Raw genomic sequence first — 8757 nt, 5'->3', positions numbered from 1 at the left:
CGTGGGAAATGGAGGCACGCAGCACGAACAGTCCAGGCTTCACTGTAGCTTAGCATAATTACATCACATACATCATTTACATACATACATACTTATTTCATAATTACAAGTGTTGACTTGTGAACACTAATTACTGTTTCTTGAAACTCGTGAAACTCACCAACTCTAGTAGTTGAGCCGTTTTAAACTGCTTTTCAGGTGTACCTAAATCGGAATGATTGGGTGATCTGTTACTTGCCTGAAGTGTGTGGTTGATGCTATTTGAATAGAAGCAATGGCGTTATTAGTAAGAATTTATAGTTAACGAAGTAGTTTTGTTTGTATCGCTTAGACTGTTAAACAATGATAGAACAAAGAAATGTAATATATTGTAAATTAGTTTGTAATGTTTCTTTATAAACAATGTATTGATATCAGAGGTGTCTGTTACATTCCCGTTTTACGCTTCCGCATTGTGCTAGTCGGGGTGTGACAGAAGTTGGTATCAGAGCCATTGGTTATAAAGGATTAGGTTATCCCTTAGGTTACCTAAAATATAACCGTATGCTCGATTAACTCTGGGAAAATAATTAAATAATAAATTAATATTATATACTGATGGATGTTGGGATGAACTTGTAAAGCAAGTGAGTTATTGTGGTCCGGAACATAATAACAGACTTGCTTGTACGAGGGAATTCTGGGAGAAGTCGCGGAACGTGTGGTTAGGTAAAAGTGGCAACATATGTGTATAAAAGGTAATGGGAAAGTATATATATATGTAACACTCATACGTGTTTATGTGGAACAAGGTGTATGAATACGTGTACGTACGATACTGTTGATGACGGTAAATTTTACTATGAATATTATATTCATTTATATTCAGTATTGATTTAAATAATAATAATAATTAAAATTTTAATAAAACTAATATTATATTATAATATAATTAATATTAACTTTGGTTTAATTAATTAATCTCCTCGACAATAGTTAGCGATAGCAATAGATATTATTCTTATAACTAACCTTGGTGCAGAGTCATGTCAAGGAACAACGACTACATACCGGAAGAAGAACCGGTAATATCTGTGGAGGAGGATCCCGAAGAAGAATCAGAGGAGGATCCAGAGGAGGAGGATCCAGAAGAAGAAGACCCAGAAGAGGAACCGGAGGAGGAGGAGGAAGAGGTGGAAGAAGAAGTTATCTGTAGAGAACTACCCAGGAATGTGCCTGATCTATCCGGTTACAGATGCGATAGTTATCCACCCAGGTCACCACGTAGGGATCAAGGTGACGTTAATAGTCAGTATCGTTCACCAGCTAGAGTAGCCAGATTACCCACTCCACCTATACACCTGTCGCCGACGACTTCAGCTACTGCACGAGTCCGGCAGACTGCTCGTATTCGGGTAACCCCGATTGACCCTACCTCTATTCCATTCAGATCTACCCATGACCGCGGAGGACCTTCACGCCCTAGGGTAGATACTTCATCTTCTCGTTCATTGAGTATACCTACCCCTCGTCCTGACCTCCCAAACGCAGGAAACAACTCTTGGATGGCTGTCCTGACTGACCGTGTGATAGACCACTCGATAGCCATAGCTAACATTAACCGGGAGAGGAGGGACGTGACTCAGTGCCTATCGACATTACAGCAGACAGTACTGAACTTGCAGCAGTCAGATGCCTACCACCACTGGTGTTTGGATAGGGTGACAGTTCGGCTGTGGACCTGTTACTGGGTGATTACGGTGCTGTTATTTTTATGTTTGTGGCTAGCCTATCGTCTGTATGGATAGATGCGGAATATTACAACTATGTGTACATGATCTTTTGATACCCCATGTATGTATGTAGTAATATGTTATGTTAATATGGGGCACAACTTTATACATTATTACAAGCACTGACCCTTATAGGGTTAAGTCTAACAGTTACTTAGTGACATATTTTGATATATACATGCAAGCACTGGCCTTTATCAGGCTAAGTCTATGTACCTTTTATTATCAATGTACAGAACAATTTGTGAAATGTCAGTATGTTATTTTGTTTACCTGTACAACATTTATTGTGATTATTATTACACAGTGCCGTAGACTGGAATTAGTACTAATTGGCTTATATTTGTTTATCATTATAGAATGGCCCCAAAGAAAGCAAACCCTATGACTGAGGCAGAAATAGCCGAGATGATTGCTCGGCAAATGCAGGAAGTAATCCCGCTTATTGTAACACAAGTAACTGCCGGCGTAAACGCAAATATGCCAACAAACCAACAACAAAACAATAATGCTCCCCCAACCAACAATGAAACAGTTGCAAATAACAATCCCCCACCTAATGTAAATACCCCTACCAATGCAAATAATCCCCCACCGAACCCAAACAATAACAATAACAACCCTAATCCCCCTCGAAGGGAATATTCGATCAAAAACTTCATGGCCTGTAAACCGATTGATTTCAAGGGCACTTAAGGGCCAAACGGATTAATCAAGTGGATTGAGAAAACTGAATCTGTTCTCAATATTAGTAATTGTCCACCGGAAAACATAGTCAAATATGTTGCTTCTACTTTTACTGATCACGCATTAATGTGGTGGAACACTACGGTACAGATAAAAGGTCAAGATACGGTGAATCGCATGACATGGGCTGAACTCAAAACACTGATGTTGGAACATTTCTGCCCAAGGAACGAAATTCAAAGATTAGAACACGAACTCTGGAGTTTGGAGATGAAAGGAGCGGATCATTTGGGATACACGAACCGCTTCAATGAATTGGCCCGCTTAGTACCATGGTTAGTAACTCCTGAAAATAAACGAGTGGAACGTTATATTTGGGGTTTAACCCCGGGAGTGAGGAGTTTGGTGAACTCTGTGGGTCACACTTCGTTCGAGAATGCCGTGACTCAGGCCGGCATCGTAACTTTCGACTTGGTCAGAAGCGGAGTGTTGAGAATGGTCGGGGAATCATCAGGTATGAAACGAACTGACTATGGGACGAGAGCACAAGGAGGACAATCAAGCAAACGTGCACGTCCGACAATCAGAAATTATGCTATAACTGGTTCCGATACGAAGCAAGACAGGTATAAGGGACCCTTGCCAAAGTGTGACAAATGTAATTACCATCACGTGGGAGAGTGCAGATTACCGGTATGCCAAAAATGTGGTCGAACTGGCATTATGCCCCTAATTGCAGAGCAGGTGTAGAGATTATGAGCCGACCAGCCCAGACAACCCAACCCCGTCGTCCCCAACTACTGAGACCACAACCAATTCGTCAACAACCAGTTCAGCAAAACTCAACTGTAGTGAATCGCCGTGCTTGTTTTGAATGTGGGAGCACGGAACATTTTAGAAGGGACTGCCCCAAGCTGAATCGAGGAGCAATCACCGGTCGAAACCAAGCATCGACTTCAGGTGCGTCTCGGGGACGCACGTTTGTTATTGGGTCAGGAGAAGCACGACAAGACCCGAACGTAGTAACAGGTACATTTACTGTTTCTGATCAATATGCTTCTGTGTTATTTGATACTGGTGCCGATAGAAGCTTTGTTTCCACTAGTTTTGTATCCCTGGGTAACATGCCAGATAGTGAACTAACAAATCCCTATACTATAGAGCTCGCTAACGGTAACTCTATAACTGTCAACCAAATAATCCAAAACTGTTCCATTATTCTTAACAACTACCCATTCCTTATTGACCTACTCCCGGTAGAGTTAGGAAGTTTTGATGTTATTGTCGGCATGGACTGGTTAACCAAGAATAAGGCAGAGATTGTGTGTAACGACAAGACGGTTAAAATTCCCTTTTCGAATGGTGAGGTGATTGTAGTACAAGGAGAGAAGTCTGGTTCGATATTACCTCTCGTGTCTCATCTCAAAGTGTTGAAATGTTTACGCCAAGGTTGTATGGCATTCTTGGCAAACGTGACTATAAAGAATCCTGATGAGAAACGCGTAGAAGAAATTCCCGTTGTACGTGAATACCCCGATGTCTTTCCTGACGATTTACCCGGATTACCACCGAACCGACAGGTTGAATTCCGCATAGACTTAATTCCAGGATCAGCCCCTATTGCTAAGGCACCTTATCGATTGGCACCTTCTGAAATGCAAGAACTATCCAACCAGTTACAGGAATTGTTAGATAAGGGTTTCATTCGTCCTAGTTATTCTCCTTGGGGAGCACCGGTATTGTTCGTAAAGAAGAAGGATGGAAGTTTTAGAATGTGCATCGATTACCGGGAATTAAACAAAGTTACCATCAAGAACCGATACCCTCTTCCACGAATAGATGACTTGTTTGACCAACTCCAAGGGGCAAACTACTTCTCGAAAATTGACCTTCGATCCGGTTACCATCAAGTTAAAATCCAAGAGGAAGACGTGTCTAAAACGGTGTTCCGAACTCGTTATGGCCACTACGAATTCTTAGTTATGCCGTTCGGACTGACTAATGCTCCCGCAGTTTTCATGGACCTTATGAATCGAGTTTGTAAACCGTACCTCGACAAATTCGTTATCGTGTTTATAGATGACATTCTGATATATTCGAAAACCAAGGAGGAACACGAACAACATTTACAAACTATTTTGGAGCTGTTGAGGCAGGAAAAGTTGTATGCCAAGCTGTCAAAATGTGAATTTTGGCTATAAGAAGTACAATTTCTAGGTCACGTTGTTAATCGACACGGTATCCATGTAGACCCGAGTAAGATTGAAGCCATCAAAAAATGGCAAGCCCCAAAGTCACCGAAAGAGATCCGCCAATTTTTGGGTTTAGCTGGGTATTATCGGCTTTTTATTGCTAACTTTTCCAACATAGCCCAACCTTTAACTCTTTTGACTCAAAAAGATCGCGCTTACGTGTGGGGAGAAAAACAAGAAGCAGCTTTTCAATTGCTGAAACAGAAACTATACCAAGCCCCGATACTGAGTCTTCCAGAGGGAACTGATGATCTGGTAGTTTATTGTGATGCGTCCCGGAAAGGTTTAGGGTGCGTACTTATGCAAAGAAACAAAGTCATAGCATACGCTTCTCGACAATTAAAGGTGCACGAGAAGAATTATACCACCCATGATTTGGAACTAGGCGCGGTTATTTTTGCACTCAAGATCTGGAGGCACTATTTGTATGGTACCAAGTGTACAGTATACACCGACCACAAAAGCCTACAGCACATTTTCGACCAGAAAGAACTAAATATGAGGCAGAGGAGATTGGTAGAATTGTTGAATGATTACGACTGTGAGATTCGATACCATCCGGGCAAGGCTAATATAGTGGCAGATGCTTTGAGCAGAAAAGACAGGATCAAACCACTACGGGTTCGAGCACTTGGAATGATCGTCCAAACCAGTCTCACCGAGCAAATTCGTATTGCTCAAAACGAAGCTCTGAAAGGAGATCACTTGGGAAATGAAAACTTGCATGGAACCGAACAAAACTTTGAAGAAAGAACTGACGAAATTCTATACTACAAAAATCGAGTTTGGATTCCCACTTTCAGCAATCTGCGTGACTTGATCATGGACGAAGCCCATAAGTCCAAATACTCCATTCACCCTGGAACAGACAAGATGTACAAGGACTTGAAGGAGTATTATTGGTGGCCCGGTATGAAGAAGGATATAGCCACGTACGTCAATAAATGTTTAACGTGTGCGAGAGTTAAGGCTGAATATCAAAAACCTTCGGGAATGCTGCACCAACCGGAAATACCACAATGGAAATGGGAACAAATTACCATGGATTTTGTAACACACCTCCCTAAAACTTCCCGAGGAAATGATGCAATATGGGTGATAGTTGACCGATTAACCAAATCCGCACACTTTCTTCCAATCCGAACCACGTTCACAACCGAAAAACTTGCTCACATCTACATCAATGAAATCGTATCCCGACACGGCGTACCCATTTCAATTATTTCTGATCGCGATAGCCATTTCACCTCTCGTTTCTGGCAAGCCGTACAAGAAGCTTTGGGGACCCGAATTGACCTAAGTACCGCCTACCATCCCCAAACTGACGGTCAATCTGAACGAACCATTCAAACCTTAGAAGATCTGCTTCGCGCTTGTGTACTAGACTTTGGTGGAAATTGGGATCAACATCTTCCACTAGTTGAATTCTCATACAATAACAGCTATCACAGTAGCATTCAAGCGGCACCGTATGAAGCGCTGTACGGACGGAAATGTAGATCACCCTTGTGTTGGACTGAGGTTGGAGATACCCAAATTACACGATCTGACTTGATTCAAAAAACCACCGACAAAATCCGTAAAATCACAAGCAAATTGAAAATCGCCCGAGATCGACAGAAAAGCTACGCTGATGTTCGTAGAAAGTCGTTATCCTTTGAAATAGGCGACAAAGTTTTTCTGAAAGTATCCCCGTGGAAAGGCGTCATTCGATTTGGAAAAACCGGTAAACTAGCCCCGCGATACATTGGGCCATATGAAATCATTTCTAAGATAGGTCCGGTAGCTTACCGACTGAAACTTCCTGTGGAGTTGAGCTCTATTCACGATGTCTTTCACGTTTCGAACCTGAAAAAGTGTCTTACTGACGAAACCGAAATCGTGTCATTAAAAGACTTAAACATAAACGAAAAACTGAATTTCGTTGAAGAACCGGTGGAAATATTAGAGGGAAAAATAAAACAATTAAGACACAACAAAATCTCTCTAGTAAAAGTTCAGTGGATTTCACAAAGAGGACCCGAATTTACGTGGGAGCGGAAATCTGAATTCAAAAAGAAATACCCGCACCTGTTTCCAAACAAAGACAAAGTTGAATAATCGAATTTCGGGGACGAAATTTTCAAACGGGGGGAGAATGTGACATTTGAGCCAAAACGAGGTACACCTCAGCTCGTATCTACCGTTTAAGTAAATAAACGCCTTTTGAGTATCAAACGAACGATTAACCGAACGGGTCGGGTTATGACCCAGATATCTCGGGGAGCCATTTATAAGTGATATACGATCTATACAAGCTAAAATATTAGAAATATGGCCTTAGTTTGACAGCAAACAAGTTAAACGAAAACATGCTCGTTTAACCACCCGCTATAGATTTAAACGCGAAAGATAGTTACAAACCAAGCATTGTATCATCCGTTAAGCCGAAAAAGACTTACCAAACACTTATTTGAAATGTTTTAAGCGATCCGTGAAAATATTTTTGATTTTTACAAACATATAGTATGTTTTTATAATTTTACACAAAACTAGCCGAAAAACACTTGTTTTCGCGCTGTTTGTCGCACCCGATAAGTTTTTCGCGCCAAAAACCGAACCCGAACTAAATTTGGACCGGGCTTTTCGTATTTGGGCTTGAGAAATCAGAAACTTGGGCCAAAATGGGCCCAAAAATGGGCCCATGAATTCCGGCCGCAGCCGCCACCCCACCCCCCTTCATTTCCTTTTCACATATAAACTAGATCCAAGCCATTTTTCCACATAATTTCTTGAAAACTCTGGATACAACTCTGCTCCAGCCAAAAACAGCAAGAAAACCTAAGGTAAAGAGCTTAAATAAGTAGCTTTTTACTTATTTAATACCATAAAAACATGTCTTGTTTACTAAAAATCATTCCTAATCGTGTAAAAATCCTAAAAATGGTCCATAAACATGTTTTGATCATACACATGGTAAGGAACCTGTTTTGATAATTTTTTTGGCCATAAACACGGATTAAAGGGTTGAAACGACGTTTTTACGGTTCAAAAGTTCGTTTTTGTGCACTAGCCGAAACCCTAACTTAAGGGCTGTTATGTTGATGAAATATTGCTTGGTTTGTGATATAGGACTTGTACCTAGCTTTCTTAGAAGCACAAGAACCTGAAAACTTGATTAAAAGGTCGGAAACGAGCCAAACCCGCTAAGGTAATGCCGAAACACTCGCTTACGGGCTATTTAGGTTAAGGTTGTGATGTGCATATTGTTAGGACTTGAAATTTTGCAGGGACATCAGCGATTATGTCAGTGAGTCCCTGTTTAAATTTGGTAATTTTTCAACCATTCGAGAATATTTGGCGAATTTATTACCGAATTGGGACGTTTATTTGGGAAAAATAGCTAAAATATTTCAAAAATTATGAAATTTTTCTAGGAACTCATATTTGATGTATTTTGATCACATATGATTTTTGGGATCATTTGGAGAAGTTTAAAGGTGTTTTGTTAATTTGCGTTCGTGTGAATTTTTATAGCCGAATTAGGGCCGAAAAGAATATCACACGAGCTTTTTACATTCTGGAATTGATACAGGTTGTTTTGGGGCATGAATTGAGTATTCGGGAATTTTTGGTGAATTTTTGGAAATTGTTTGGGGTAAACGGATGATTTTCAAACGAAATATAGTTGATAAAATGAATTTTTATAAATTAATAAATCAGTAAATAAATTCCAGAAATATTTTTATAAAAATCTACATATTTTAATTGATAAGTGGTTAAATTTTCATAATTTAATAATTAACAATTAATTAATTATGCTAATCTGAATATTAAAACAAATTCAGTTTTTATAAAAACCGGCAAGTTCGCGACTAGTGAATCTGCGGGAATATCAAAACACCAAGAGTGATCAAAAATCATATGTTTGGACTAATTAAGTAAAAATGAAATTTTCTATGAGAAACCTGGACAATCCGGGTGGATTGTGCGCGTTTCTTCTCAAATCTAACTGAATAAGCGGAAACGGGCCCCGTGGCTAATCCGGGACCCCAATATGTGATCTT

Source organism: Bidens hawaiensis, unplaced genomic scaffold, assembly GCF_021521415.1.
Source record: "Bidens hawaiensis isolate Kalapana, Puna unplaced genomic scaffold, B.hawaiensis_p1.1 tig00002307_1, whole genome shotgun sequence".
Classification (NCBI taxonomy): domain Eukaryota; kingdom Viridiplantae; phylum Streptophyta; class Magnoliopsida; order Asterales; family Asteraceae; genus Bidens; species Bidens hawaiensis.
The sequence above is the reverse complement of the archived record's forward strand: the minus strand, read 5'-3'. Positions refer to the sequence as shown.